Below are 16,692 nucleotides of genomic sequence, written 5' to 3' on the forward strand. Positions count from 1 at the left end.
TTAGTGCCAGCCGCATCCATGTGAGAAGAGTTGGGCGCAGATCCTGTTTCTGTGTGTTAGCCTCATTTTAAAGTCTCGCACCAGCTCAGCTCGTCCCCCGAGCAAACGAACCAAGCCAACGAGCCAAGCAAACGCACTACGCTTTCTCATTTCCTCCAGAAACTTTTCGCTCTGTTTGGTTTTAGTTTCGTGAGGGGGGTGAAAGTTGTTCCTGGTCTCTGGCAGAGTAGACCAGGGCCAGGGACGCTCCAGGCTGTTTCTGGCAGACGTTGGCGGGAAGTGTTGTGCGTCATCGAGTCGCGGTGTAAGTCCTGAGCGCTTTTGTTCTTCACTGTCAGTGACGTCACATGACCGTGTCGGCATCGCAGATGAAAAGCTTGCCCTGGACCTCCGTCTCCACGGTAACACGCGTCAGTACGCACTAACGAGCCGTTAATTGAACAGCGGCCTGTAAAGGGCACTACATTACATGCAGTGTGTTTATAGATTTATAGATGCATTTAAATCAATACATTTAATCACTGAATGAATGGAATGAAACTTCTGGAACTGAACTTTTGGTTACTTCCACAAGAAAATCAGAAACAGAAATTTTGGAAGCTTCCAAATTATCTTTGTTCCTTAATTATTTATTGGCTAGAACAAGAGTTTTTTGAGAAACCCTCATATGTATTGAGAAAGCACAGCAGGGTGAGATATAGTGAGAGAGATAGAGAGAGAGAGAGAGAGCGAGAGAGAGAGAGAGAGAGAGAGAGAGAAATTCAAAATGAAAGACGTGAGCAGCATCCTCCACCAGTGCATGACAGTGGCTGTTGGATGAGTCAGAATCTCCAGCAGACAGTGCAGCAAAAATATGAATGACAGCCTGCACTACAGAGTCCAACACCACAGCCACTCCATCATCTAATATCTAGGGACATTTACAGCTCCATCTCTGTTTCTCTCTTACCCTCTCCCCAATCCCTGCGCCCGACTCTCCTGTGTCAACCACACACCACTTCCTGCTTCCTGCTTCCTGACCCCTGACCTCCCATTCTGGCTCTCAGCTGACAATGGCAATAAGGAGACAGTTACCCTGTTCGCGGAGAGCAGCGTGATTATGAGGCCGCTCTCCTATAGTCTGCCTCGGCCCCTGTGCTTTTTTACCTCATCTCTCCCCAACTTTGAAAAATGAGGAGCTAATAAGGATCATATTAAAAGCAAATAGAAATGCCAGATTAGATTTACTCAGCCTCGCTTGTGACTCATAACAGCTGGGATGGCAGGGTTCTGCCAGAGGTGTGGGTCATGGCAGCAGATATGAGGGCACTAGCCTGCCTCACAGGTGAGGGCGGCCGGGCACATTATCCACAGGCTTAATTAAGATGAAGCACAGAGTCCTGTGTGCCAGATAAATAAATACAGAAGACCTTTCTGGTAACGGCAAGGTGACATTAAACTCAATTTACAACTCTTTTAAAAGTGTCTCTGTGTTTTTTAAGAGCATATACATGGTATTGCATAGAGCATATTATCAACTTGCGTATAGATATTAGCTAAAGGCAAAAATAAATAAATAAATACAAATAAATAAAAGATGTTCAGAACACAGTGTTTGCTGTTGCGTTCTCTGTACAAATCTTTTATCCTGAAATTACATTTCTCACAGATCAATGCATGATTATTACAGTTTCATTCCTATAATACGAAATTCATGGTATCCCATAAAGCCTTATTGTAATATGTTCACATTCTCTGTACAATAGTTTATACAAACACATTGACTTCTCTTGTTACTGTGAGCTCTCGGAACTGAGGACATGAAAGTTGTGTTCAACAGTATGTACTTCCTGATAGGACTCATTTTTTCATCATTATGTACTTCCTGTAACAGAGCACACTGTCATTATTACATTACATGGCATTTAGCAGACGCTCTTATCCAGAGCGACGTACAACAAAGTGCAAATCAAACACAAGAACAAGTGCAAAGAGGACCTGAGAGGACAGTACAGTTCCGAGTCCTAGAGTAAACATACAGAAAATCAGAACCCTTGAAGAGTGCAATCAACTTTCAAACTAGCATACCACAGTAAGTGCCATTACATCCCAGACCCAGACCCAGTAGTGTTAATTTCCTTTTAGTTTACTGTGATATCACAGATATTCTGTGGTGTTAATCTCCTGTTTCTTAGTTTACTGTAATATCTCAGATATTCTGTAGCGTTAATTTCCTGTTAGTTTACAGTGATATCACATATATTATGTAATGTTCATTTCGTGTTAGTTTACTGTGAAATTCCTGTTAATTTGATTGCTGTGATATCACATATATTATATAGTGTTTATTTCCTGTTTGTTCAATTGCTGTGATATCACATATATTCTGTAGTGTTAATATCCTGTTACTTAGTTTACTGTGACATCACATATATTCTGTAGTGTTTCTTTCCTGTTTCTCATTTTACTGTGCTATCACATATATTCTGTAGTGTCCATTTCCTGTTTCTTAGTTTTCTGTGATATCACAGATATTCTGTAGTGTTAATTTCCTGTTTCTTAGTTTACTGTGATATCACAGATATTCTGTAGTGTTAATTTCCCATTTCTTAGTTTACTGTGATATCATAGATATTCTGTAGTGTTAATTTCCTGTTACTTAGTTTACTGTGGTCCGTACTGTTTATTACCTGTCTCTTGGTGTGTTGTGATCTCAGACTCAGACGCTCAGCCCAGTGAGAGAGCTAAAGCTGAAATGGGTACAGAGCACCAGAAGAAGAATAACATGACATGACATTGTCACATCGTATCTCAGTCCTCCAGGCCTGCCTGGGGGCTCAGGACAAACACCATTACAGCGGCAGAGACAGGGGAAAGACAGCGGATAACCCTGTCCTTCTCCTCTCTCTATCCCAAGCTCGCATTCCTGTTATCGGAAAACTGCCTTCAATGCAGGCCATATTACAGTTATATGTTGTTAAGCATAACTCCCTGCAAAATATAATAATAATAATAATAATAATAATAATAATAATAATAATAATAATATAGATGATTATAACTACTTTATAAAAACCCTTATTGCAGTGTTATATACGTTTATATAAAAGCCTCATCAAGTTTCAAGTGCTTATCGGAGCTTAAGCCCATCAATGTGTTTTCGGTTTCTAATCAACTGCCTCTGAAAAGATACAACCATATCAGAAGCTGTGGGGAAGTATGTTGTTCCTGATGATAAGCTTTAAAGCCATTATCTCCCTCATGTTGAAAACCAGAAACAACTATCAAAGCCACGAGCCATTTAAAAGCAGAAGCACAATAGGCCTGAAATCAATAGTAAAGACAGCCTCCTGCTTTTGTGTGATAGCTCTGCTAAAGCCATTTTATCAATGAAAACTGAGTCTGAAGGCGAGACAAGGGCAGTGTTCACTTAGCGAAAGAATGACACCATCTCAACAGCTTTGGCATTTCCCATAATGCAATGTGCCCCCACCAAAGCGCTGAGCTCGGGCTGTTTCCAGTCCAGCGTTGTGTTACCACTTAACTGATTTGAACTTGTCCCTGCTCTGAATCAGTGCCCATTTTGAATTACTCCCTGTTCTGAATCCAGCCCCTATTTTGAATCAGTCCCCATTTTGAACGGGTCCCTGTGGATTTCCCTGGTGCTGTGATGTCTCCATCCTACAGTACTCTTCTCCTCGCATTGTGCCGGTACAGGGCACTCAGCTTTTATGAAGCTCCATTTCCTGTACACTATAAACCACACAATACTTTTTTATCTTCTTCGCTGGAATAAAATGAATGAAAAAATCCATAAGTCAGATAAGAAAGAAGACTCAAAAGAAGTATCTTGGATATGTCTAAAAGTGAAATATTTATTTCTGTGTGGGAAGAAGGAGCTCAGACTCTCTTCCTTTTCTTATGATTTGGGAGCAGCAGTGCGACCATATATATAAAGTTAGGACAATAGTTGTGCAGTACACACACATCCACTTACCTAGATAACCTTACATAGACTGGCCCATCTGTACTCTCTGTTTCAGTAGCTTTCAATGTCAACAAATAATAATCACAATCCCGGTGCTTTAACAACATTATTAGCACTAACAACAGTGGCTTTTGCAAATCAAGCTACATCTGTCTATAACTACAGTACTTACACAGCAATCTTTTAATCTGGGCATAACTGTTTATGTTATCTTTACTGTGTATTGTGTGGGCTTAAACTTCCTGCTTATGTTGTTTAAAAAGACATTAGAGTCCGAGGTATCATTTGGCAAAATAAAAGTATGAATAAATAATTTCTACAGTCATACTTTCAATTGTATTTAATTTTTCCATTCATACATTTTCACAATAGAGAGGCACAATGGCATCTGACTCTTTAGCTGTTTGTTTAATTGAGTTAGAGAACTATCAAGCTGCTAGGATGAATTTAATCAGTGTAACGGCACATGTTAAATGCCACAGAAGAAATGGCTTTGACTTGAAGCCTCAAAGTGTTTGTAGTAATGTACGGAGTGTTTAATTTCGTCTGTAACAAGATTTACTTAAATTAATTCATATTGAGAGCCATGCTTTGTTTTAGACTCTATATTGCATTGATAGAGACTCTATTTCACAGCTTGTTTACTTCACTGAAACAGTTTTTCATTTAGTCCCCAGTTTATTCACTTATGTGTCTAGAACATTAAACTGAAGGTGAGTTTAGGACCACAGACCCACACCAAGGCACAGCCATCTTATCTTCAATGCTCAGATTTAAATTGGAACTGAAAGAAATTATGAGAAAGTTACCTCCCAACCCAGAAAGGAGGGGGAGGGGCTGTTGCTTGTTTTGGTATTTATTTCAGACTCTTAATAGAATTTTAGCTACACAGAAAATCAATTATACCAAAAAGCATTTCAAAAGCGAGACAGTTTCATAAAGCGGCTCTACAGAGATGTGATTATAATATAAAAGCTGCTGGTGGTACATGCGGGTACTGTGAGCACTGCTTAAGGAAAGTATTTTATTTGACTTTTTATATATTTTTATCTATAATCCAGCGCCCAAAGGCTGCTGCAGCCCTGCACTAGAGCATAGTGCAGTATAACGCCGGGGAGCTGGGGCCTGAAGGTTGCAGGCTGACCCCTAGGCAGCTGCTGTTCTCATGAGAAAATACCAGTGATATCCACCTGTATGATTTCATACAATGCAACAATGTACATCCATACAGTAACAAGGTGAGGATCAATGACAGCTATGTTTTGCTGCTTAGTCTTGGTTTCACAGTAATGGATGTTTCAGTGACAATAATTCAGCCTGTAGTCTTGTGGCTAAGGTACATGACTGGGACCCGGAAGCTTGGTGGTTCAAGATCTGCACAGCTGTTGGGCCCTTAAGCAAGGCCCTTACCTCTGGATTGCTCCTAGAGGATTTTCCCCTGCTTAGTGTAATCAATGGGAAGTCGCTTTGGATAAAGGTGTCAGCTAAATAACACAATTATTAGAATAGTTATTACAATAACCACAGCACATTGTTTAGTGTGAGACCAGCCCTGACAGACTATCACATATGCCTGTTAAGAGAAGATGAGGCCTTGACTACAAATGCATCCTGTAGCACTGTGAGGCACTGATCAGTGTGCCGATGGGAACACACGTTACTGTACCGCACTCTCACAGATGAAATGCAGGCTTTAAATCTCATCCCAGCAAACTCAGAGCGTAATGAAAGAGAGGGAGCGGAAGAGGGGATCGTCAGACGGTGAATGCGGTGTGACAGCCCTGCCGACGGGGAACGCTGAGGGTGTTTATTTCTCCGGGCAGCCGTGCCAGGAGCCTGATTTCAATATTCACTACATCCCAGCGTTCCCAGGGAAACCGGGAGCTAGGAGCTAGAGCGCTGTGGAATTGCGGAATTACTTGGGAAATTGAACAAGAGCACTGTGGAAATAGAGGAAATGCGAACGCAGACGTCAACAATGATGAGAGCCTCTCAGGACTGAGCGTCGCCGCGGGGAGGACGCAAAGCATGATGGGACTGGGAGCAAAGAAACACACACATGGGAGAATATCAGAGAAATCAGTCACCTATTCTGTTGCCACGGTACAGTTGTATCTTTATGGATCATGAGCCTGTGCCCACAGATTCTGCTCAGAGGGCTGACCTTTAGTCTAGTAACATCATCTCTTATGCAACACTAGAGGAAATATCACTTTACGTAGCAATATAGTATGTTACGTCATCCTTTGTAAAGCATCGCATTTTGGCTAATAGGTCATCTATAGCAATGCTACACTGTTTCTGTGTTGCCACACTTGGATTAGACTGTATGCATGCATGCTTTCATTAAAGTACGGCTGATATGTCATACTTTAGGTGTCCCTTCCCAGCAAAATGAGATGTCCTCGGTCCACACTGGCCCAGCCAGAACTCGGTTCTGATTGGCACTGGTCACTGCACTAAGGACTAACTAACTTTCAGTAGTCGATGTTCAGTGTTTGGCAAACTTAATTTAAAACAAGAAAAATCTAACTCTCTAATATTAGCTCATTTTAATTGTGTATTGCCATGAGGTATTTTTGTAAAACATAATGTAGAATTCTCTGATAAATAGATGTTGAGATGACATCTGATAAAAGTCTGTATCACCTACTGTACTAAACACATTATAGTTTAATTAACCTTCATTTATCTCTCGATCGTGATTTCTGTACAGATAAACTCCTATTCAATGTCCTTGTTGGGGACCATAACGCATCAATTGACCAAACAAACAAAAGAAAATCCTTGGCCAAGCCAATTACGTTATCTACAGTTCTGCACACAGTCGCAGAATGATCTGCCTTATTGGAGAAAGGCTTCAGTTTGTAAAGGAATTTGGTCCTTTCAGGACATACTCGCCTGTATGGCACAGATACATATTACATTACACTCTATGTGGCAGGCACTTGTATCCACAGCAATGTACAATAAGTGCCTATCAAAGGTTGTTGCAACAAGTACAGAACTCAGGTCGGGTAAGGTCCAATTCTCAGAAAAAAAGTTATCCTTGGCCACAAACATCAAGTATAGTTCACACAGGGTAAGCATAGTCAGTAAAGTAATGTCAAATAATAAACTAAGAGTGAGGCATGATTACAAGAGATACAACAAGATGAAGATACAACAGCAACATGGAAGTGCTAGAAGATCAATGTTACTGGAGGCCTACAGGACCCAGGGCAGCACCTGTGCCTGTTCCGCAGACAGGAAGGTCTACAGGACCCAGGACAGCAGCTGTGCCTGTTCCACAGACAGGAAGGTGAACAGCAATGACTTCACACAGACAGGCTCATCTGAAGTTGATCGATCGTTAATCAGTCCGAGTGATGCTAATCTCATGAAGAGAGAGTTTGTGCTCTTGTGATCTCTCCCTATGACATTCAGTAATCACACGGATACCTGTAAACTATTTGGCAAAGCCATACGTACAATGTATACACTTGTTCCTTACGCATTTTTTGTCCAACACCAGGAAATATTAAATGGCCACATACATTTTCAGTGTTTCTGCACCTAATGCAATCACCACCGAGGATGGGCCCACCCAACACAGTGCCACACCTCTGCTAAAGTGAAATAATAAATAAGCAAATCAATCAATCAACCAATAAATAAATAATGGTTTACCTGTTACTATGAATGAAGATTGTTCCATTTTCCTCTCATGCCCACCTTTAAATGACCACAAGCTTCTACAATTGCAGTTTGACAACTTACCAACCGTTCCAATCAGTCAGAATCATAAATCAGCACATATTCCAGGAGACAGTGGAAACCTGGTGCCATAATGGCCGCTGAGCCACAATTGCTCCTGAGCCGTAATGGCTGCCATCCAACAGTTGCATTGCCTCTGAGACAGGCTTCAGGACTGTGCTCACAGGGCATGTGTACAAAGGTACTCACCACTCTGAGAATTCTGCTGCCTTTCAGCCATGTCTTCAGTCTCCAGCTAATCGTCTCCACTCAGCATATTAATCCTGCAACAAAAGAGCCACAGTTTCCACAGACCAGTCTTTGCTCTCTCAAAGGATAAAGTAATGAAGCAGAAGTCTGTAAAAGTTTTATTCTTGGACTTAAAGGTGTCTGAAGTGCATAACATGTGAATGTAAGAGCCAATAGGAGTTCTACTTCAGAGAGTAAATCTACAAGATGCTCCAACAAAGGTTTGTACATACATTACATTACCAGGCCCATGTACATGGTCATATCTCATACATACACTATCATGTGTCACACACACCTCGGGTTCATGAGTTTATTAGCTCTCAGAGCACTCATAGTGCTCTCTGGTTGTTGGGAAGTTAGGAAGTTAGGGTTGGGAAGTTAGTTAGGGCAGAGTACTACACCCTGAGAGCGTGCATTGGACACTCCAACTGAAGAGACATTTTAGCCCCCCACTAACCCAATGACAAAATTTAACTGAGTAGGATGAAGGTATCTACGTGACTATCCTTCTGGTGTTGCTGAAAAGACATCTGTGTGGTAAAACATGTGTGACTGCTATGTGGAGAGACAGGGGTAACACTCCAACTTCCACTTTATTCTGGTACGGGCTGACCAAGAATCTCCAAAATATTGCCTATATATCAACCCTCATTTAATATATCTGACTCCAATTTAAGAATTCAGTTTTTAGTTATATCAAATTTTGGTAGATTTGTTATTTATAATTGAATTGCTAAAGGAATCCTGTACTGTTACTGCCCTCTGAACTGTTAACGGCATGTCACATCAGCCGTTATATGCATGACTCCAAGCTGGCTAGATGTCTGTGTTATCTCAGAGGTTGTGTAGGACGCTACTTCTTTAGCTATGGACGTTAGCACCCCGAGGGACCCAAAAAGGCAAACATTAGCTATGTGCTTTATAGTCACAGAATCAGAGGAAGTCATCCAGCCACCTGTTGCCCGACCAGTGAGGTTATCGTCATTCATAAATTACCTGATATCTGAGAGCTCTAGAATGCTTGAATCATAGGAGCTTTTCATAGGGAATATATGTACACACCCGAGGCTGAAATGTGTTTCATGATCAGATCTCATTCAGATCTGAAAGACAAACTTTCACCAACCAAGCTCATTATTAGGACCATCCAGTCAACATTTCTCCTTAACTTTAGATCACAAGTGTGTAGTTCAAGTGTGTGTTTTTAAATCAGACAAAGGCAGGCAAGTAGAAACATCTCCAAAATGAACTCTTTAAAGGGTGCATTCACATGTAAACATTATTTTGTTTCATTTTCAGTCACAGTCACTTACAAAGTGAATTCAGAGCTGGATACATTAACCAATTATATGTGTGAAGGAAAGCACACTTAAATGTTCTTTTAAATAAGATTAAGAACAGGGCGCTGATCTCATACTGAACATCGCGTTCGCTGCAAAAACAAGGTTACAGGGGCTGGACAGCAAGCAGTAGATCACTGACACCATCGCCTTCCTGTCTATAAATTTAATTAGAAACATAACCTCAGCACAACACATGACAATACACCTGTTTTATGTTTTTATAGGTAATGCGTTTAAAGAGATGAGTCACAACATCAATGCTTCTCTTTGACCCTGCAAAGTCTTGAGTGAATTATCGAGATGCTTGCTGTAATGTCAACATTAATTCCTAAATATTTTTTTTGCACTGATCTCCAACCGAAGAGGAAAACTGTGTTGAACTCCCCAGGCCACTTATCACCTTATTTTCCCACTGAACATCCTGCTCAGTACACTGTCTGCTGCAGGTGTGCCTTGCGATTCCTTATTAGCCGAGCTTGGCCCATTAGCACATTAGCGGCATGTAAAGGTGGCTATGTACAAAAAGCTCCTGTCGGACAGGTCAGGGGAAATGGTAGGTGAGAGTGACTGATGAAAAGGTGTGTTCAGGGGGTCACAGCTGACTGGAGGACACCCGGCCCCTCTCTCTCACTCTCTCTCTCTCTCGCTCTCTCTCTCTCTCTGTCTGTTTCTCTCCTCTCCCCCCCCCCCCCCAACCCTCTTCGTCTCTCTCTCTGGTGAAGAAGGTAATCTCCTATAGACCTCTTTAATACAGATGAGGGCAGCTGGTGCTGAGATCTGATTCCAGCCCAGCTCTGATAAAGGATGAACAGGATTTTACTGCAGGTCCGGCCCAGCATTATACTGTAACACCTTCTCCACACCCCACGTGCCCGTCATCGCGGTAACGACCAATCCCACTTCACTATGTTTACCGTCTTTAAAGAAGCTGTGTGTGTGTGTGTGGCTCCACCTGACACACTGAACACGGCATGCTCTGTGCTCTTCAGGGTCACTCTTCCATGAGCTGGAGTGAAGAGAAACACCACTCCCATAACCTCCGCTCGGGCGACACCAAGCCTAACCCGTCACACACTCCAGCTGGGGGCAGCAGATTGATTCCTGGCCATTGTTCATTTCATTCAGCCACTCCAGCTGCACGTTATTTCATCATTCTGCCATTTTACAGATGGCTCTGCTAGTCTGAGTTGACTCTATAGTACCAGGCGTCAGCTACAGTAAAAACCCTAGCTGTTCAAATCAGTTTTTTATACACCAGAAGGGGCATTTTTGTCAGACTGGGGAATGCTTTGTGTTGGATTCGGGGGTAAACAGTTTGGAACAGGACAGCCAGGGCCGGAAGGAGCTAGTCTCATATATGATGCTTGGGGTCAAACAGTAGACAAGACACTCTGATTTATTACCAGGGCTCCATTAACAGAAAGTCTAAATCTTCTCATCCAGAGAAAGAAAGAGATAAAGAGAGAGAGGGAGAGAGATGGAAGGAAAGAGAAATAGATAGAGACAGGGAGGGAGAGAAGCTCATGGTAACAAATGAGAAGTCAAAGATGAATCACATCAGTCTGCCAATTCAGAGACTGAAACCTAGAGATGTCAGCACTACCACACGGAAAGAGATATCACTACAGTCACATTGGGGGAGATATCACCACAGTCACACTGAGGGAGATAGAAGCACAACCACACTGAGGGAGATATCACCACAGGCACATTGGGGGAGATATCACCACAGTCACACTAAGGGATATATAAGCACAACCACACTGAGGGAGATATCAGCACTACCACACTGAGGGAGATATCAGCACAGCCAGACTGAGGGAGATAGCAGCACTGTCATATTGAGGCCAATATCAGTACTACCACACTGAGGGAGATATCAGCACAGCCACACTGAGAGAGATATCAGCACTGCCACACTGAGGGAGACATCAGCACTGCCACACAGAAAGATATCAGCACTGCTACACTGAGAGAGACATCAGCACTGCCACACTGAGGGAGATATCTGCAAACCACTCTGGAGCATGATCATGCTTATTCACCATTGCTCTGGGATTGGCTATAGCATCATCATGCTCATTCACCACTGTTCTGCAATTGGCTGTAGCGTCATCATGCTCAATTACCATTGATCTGTGATTGCCTGTCATCATGCTCCGGTACTCTCATTTTTGGTTGTCCTGAAATTATTCCGTTATTTCACTTATTCAAGGCTCCTCAAACTGTGCTCTACAATTACAGCAAGTGACAGTTTTAGAACTAGAAGTTTCAAACACAATTAAAAAATTAATAGAAAAATAAATCAAATTTCCCTTGCATGAAAATGGTTTTGATCATGACAAAATAAATAAATTGCCAAGGAAAATGCCTAGATTCATTGCTATTTGAGGTAGAACTGAATTTAAGTATTAATCTTTTCTAAGATTTACAATATTTATAAGTCCACACAGAAATTTTTGTCAGTTTAAAGTGAAGTCTGAGAGTGTGCATGTCACTCGTATAAAGTAGACTTTAATTAGTTTTGTGTATTGATCACCACAATCAACTCCTTAAACTACATTAGCACAAAAATCCTAATTTATGCTGCATGTTTGATTCAAAGATAAGAACAAACTGTTGGAGTTTGTGCAAGAAACCTATGATATAATGCCTGATAGGTCAGACTTTCCTTTTTATTTTATCTTAATCCATTATGCAAATATCTGAACTAGCATTCAAAAGAATAAATATTAACATAAAAACCAATTACTGCTCTTACAAACAGATAAAATATATTAATAAATAGAAGTAATTAACATGTACCCTGTCGCATGCCCCCAGATGCACACCCATCAAAACGTTTCCGCGGTTCCACTCGCTAAGCCTGCTGGGAAGGATTAGGAGGCACGGAGCACGTCCAGTCGAATTACCCACAATCCCACAGCGGCACCCATTGTGCGCGCTTGACGGGTTTCGGAAAAAAGAGAAAGAGCCCAGAATGCAATGCTGCGTGTGCGTGAAGCGGAGCCATTAAAACATACATTAGCACAGAGCCACGATGCAGCTTTGGGCCAGCCGCAGAGTTCTCAGTGCTGCGCCAGACGCACTAAATTGTTTACGAGGGCATTCACACACCGCACGAATTATAGGCATCGTATGTCTGCATGATTATCCTAAATCAAACTGCTTAAGTGAAAATGTGCTGTCATTTGTGTAAATCGGCCCCCTGTTTTTCTCCTTCAGGGACACATTGCACATGTATGGTGTGTGCCATGGCAATGCACTCATTCTGCTTCCACCATTATCTTCATGGCTGAGTACATATGGAGGTACTGTATGTATGCACAACTAAAGGTTAGGTTAAATCGGGGAATTTTACAGTCAAAATTATGGGGATTTCAGCCAATTGGGCCAGCCAGCAGAGGCAATAAGAAGAAGAAGAAGAAGAAGAAGAAACGGTTCTGATGCCTAAGACAGTGGTGACAGCAAGAAAACATGGAATCCAGAAAAGGGCTAGGAGTGGCAGAGCTCAGGGGACAGCGGACAGAACAAATGGGACAGGCTTTAGATCCAAATAGTTATTTATTCTTACATACTAGTATCTGATGCTAAATTAGCCTAAATTGGCATCAGAATCATTGTGGATAAGTAATGAGTCCATTTTAGGTCCAGAAGGTGATTCTCTGGAATTGTACTGAGACAGTTACAGAAACGACACTGGTGTAAAGCCTATTAAATGTGCTAAACTTCTCAAATTTGAAATGTAATATCTGAGCAGATTTGCATATCTCCGAGAGAGGCTTTCCCATTGCTCAATTATAGACCAAATTGCGCTCTTCCGCTTGAAAGCCCCACTCAAATGAAACGGCTGTTCGCTGGAGGAGTGTTGAACCCTGGAAGAATGTGTGTGTGCCTAGTCTGGGGTGACATGTTGAGGAGTCCCTCTCCCTCCTGGGTCCTTTAAAAGTCTGGTAGATCATTGTGTCACCCTGGCCTTCTCTTTCCCCTGAATGCTCACACAGCATGTTGAGTTTCACAGTGAGGAAACACGACTACTCTGGATGACACAACAGCAACAGGAAACAGGAAAATCTACAGGTTAAAGGCCCACACACCAATTTTTCATGTTTATGAGCTTTTCATATCATCCTGGAGCTTTCCATTTGTGTTTTGATCCAAGTAAAACAATTGCAATTTTGGTATGCATATTTTAGAATCAAATAAAATCAAATTTTTCTCAAGCTGTTTGTAAAACTATTTCCCACATGACATATGTTTTTGCATAATTATTGGATTACGTTACTGAATTTTAACACAGAGAGCTGACCACAGGAAGTGGAGGAGGAGGGAGAATTGGGCTCTGGGGTCAGGGTTAGAGTCTACGTCACTGCGTTTTAGATACTAAACCAGGAAGAGAAAGCTGATGCGTTCTGCCATCTGTAGCTTGTTTGCCAAGATTACATGAACACTTGTTCTTCACTTCTATAAACATTTGTCTTCAGCTTTAGCCTGGATTTAATCAATGTCCATCCTTATTGTTAGATTGGCTCTGGGGAAAGTGGGACAGGAATGTGAGTGTATATCCCTGTGCTACACCCAGGCGTGCCATCTGTAAGGGTAATTTTCTTAATTGATTCTTAATTGACAATGTGTGTTAACATAAAGACAATCATGTGATTTTATTATTTATTCGTATTACTATTCGACCACTTTCTGAATTAAGTTCTTCTCTTTCTCTGTCTCTCTCCCAGCAGACAGACAGCCTTTGACCTTAATGTCTCTGCTTCTTCTAGAAGCGGGTAGCTAGCACATTCTGGTCTTACAGGTCAACAAGGGGTATTCAGAAGACAAAATACTGATAAATGTTCTTGGCCAGCTTCATGTCTTTTTTGTTTTGCTGAAGCCCCCCCCCCCCCTTCTGGAAAAGTGTGTATAAGAGTCTTACTATGTCTGATTCAAATCAGAAAGCCGGTAAGCTTTTTCACTTTGCTATTTCTTTGCAAATAAATACAAACGTTAAACTCAAGTATAGCTATCATTGTTTTTACTGGGATCTGTTTCATCGATGCTCACCTGTGAAATTTTAAAAAGGGCATTTTTCCCTAACCCGTCCAAACAGCCTGAACAGGAGAGGGAGGAGAGTGGTTTTGCACAGTAATACAATGGCCCCTGCGAGGACCATGCAGCCCGTTACTTTAGCGCCGGATCCGCGATGTCACAGAGCGTCATCAATCTGGGACTCGTATGTGCTGTTATTGCGTAATTAGCCTTTAGTAACCCCACATAAAGTTTTGACAGATACTGGCAGTCATAGATCTGAGAGCGTTCCAGATGATTCCCAGAAAATCTACCATGTAGATAATGCAGTGATGTGAATATCTGAAGAATAATACTGTAACACAAAACTATAACATGAGTGTTGTTTCCACAGGATAAAGATGCGGGTGTGTTTCATAACATGCCCTTGGTGACAGTGAGGAATACTGCATATTCAGTACCTGTAAAAATAATGGTGGTTTAAACTAACCTTTATGGTCATCCGAATTATGCCGGTTATCAGTCTTCTTTTCTCATGTGAGATTTATTGCATAATATCATTTCAAAAGGGAACCACCGCTGGTGGATAAACCAAAAGTATCTTGTTTGGTTTCTGTTTCAAAATTCACCTTTTTGTTGTTATTGTTGCCATAAGTAACATGTAGCTGAGTAACATGATTGGAACACGTAAGGTTGGTGGTTCAAGCCCCATTGCCACCACGATAAGATCTGCACAGCTGTTGAGTCCTTTAGCGAGGCCTTTAACCACGCATTTCCCCCTGCTTAGTCTAATTCACATTGTAGTATATGTTTTTAAACAGTGTGCCAGACTTGTGTGTGTAAACAGGGTCGAACAGTGCTGTATGGGACAGGTTTGGCTTAGGCTCTTCTCTCCATCCAGGGGTGTGAGTTTAACAGTCAGAGGTTTGGTTTGAAACCAAGGCCTTCAGCTGACTGCAGACACATTAATGCAAATCATCGCACATGAAAATCACAGCCGTGGATAGCACAAACAGCCAAGGGTGGAGATTTGCATTAATGTGCTCACATTCAACCCGATGGCATTATTTTAAACAAAAACCAGTGAATTAAAACCACACCCCTGGACAGCGAGAACTGGCATCTGCCCATGTAAGATGGGGGGGAAGATTTTATTTTCATAAAGAAAAGATTCCGAAGATATTCTTAATTCACCATTCTCCACATTATTTTTATTCATCTATGTTCTGTTTTCCTCTGGTGGTTCTGTTTTAAATGATTTTCCAATCGAGCTCAGACTGTTTCCCGATGCAAGGCTGGTGACAGAGTTAGACAGAATGAGATTTGTGTGTTCTGTCGGTTATCTGCACTCCACAGTCGCACAGTATCCAAGTCCAATCCACCACCTAAATGTCAGAAGCCACCCGGAGTATGAACCTGGCTATAAACGCTTAAAACTGTATTCATACCAAAACCAGCACATATTGGGCTTTCAAAACAAAACTGTTTAGTATCGATTGTCATTTGTTTCATTTTCATTTACAAAGAAGAGGCGCTACAGAAAATCAATGTGCCTCTGAGTCCCTGTCGCAGGTGCGATTGGAGGGCCATGCGGGGGGCAGGAAGACATTTCGATGAGACAAACCGGCTGAAGATATATAAATTATTATTGATCCCCCTGACACATTCAACTGCAGAATGACGAACAAGCCGACCCTGCTTCTCGTGTTAGTCTCATGATTTTGTGCTATAAAATATAGTGTCATTTTTATAGCTTGTTGCTATAATAAATCTTATAAAATGTCATCAAATCCAAATCTTTCATTGCTTTTCATTATACGAGCGGCAGGTTTAGCGGCATGCACTCAATAAGTGCGTTTATTTCCAAGTGGTGGTTTATGTCAGAACCCACAGTGTGACACCTGAGAAGTCAAATCAACTGTGGCTTAATCAAAAGAGAACACTTTGAGAGGAATGAGAGGGCTATACTATAATATTGGCTGTACAAACTGGCCATCTAATCAGTTAACTAACTAAATAACTAACAAACTCACGGATTGGGAACACACTAAAATAGCACAAACTGTTGTTTTGTTTAACTATTTGGTAATCACATACTAGATGACATAAACACCCGGGTGGCTAATCGCACAATAGAAGTTATCACGCAGGTGGCTAATGCTAACACTAAAGAACAGTAATGTCATTGTCCAGAAGAGCCTGTAGGCAGAGGAAACACTGAATCTGTGTGTTTGTTATTCTCCCGCAGTGTGCGGTAGTTCCGGGGCTTTGTGCCATGCTCTGGCTTAAAGAATCAATTGCCTGTCAGTCCTCTAGCGTGATGTCATTACACGCATCACACACAAGCTGGGACCAGCGGCATTTCCCTAAGGGTTA

At 41.7% G+C, this 16,692-nt stretch overlaps 1 protein-coding gene across 4 annotated transcripts in view; it reads right to left on the bottom strand.

Moving 5' to 3' along the window:
* lingo2b (leucine rich repeat and Ig domain containing 2b) overlaps window positions 1-16,692 on the bottom strand; it is a 275,604-nt gene that overhangs the window by 97,068 nt on the left and 161,844 nt on the right. For all 4 annotated transcript variants that reach the window (XM_061245864.1, XM_061245865.1, XM_061245868.1 and 1 more), the window contains one exon: window positions 7,913-7,986. The gene's annotated coding sequence lies outside the window, so the exon portion shown is untranslated. The remainder of the gene's footprint in view (window positions 1-7,912; window positions 7,987-16,692) is intronic.

This window comes from Conger conger, chromosome 6 (genome assembly GCF_963514075.1).
Source record: "Conger conger chromosome 6, fConCon1.1, whole genome shotgun sequence".
Lineage (NCBI taxonomy): Eukaryota > Metazoa > Chordata > Actinopteri > Anguilliformes > Congridae > Conger > Conger conger.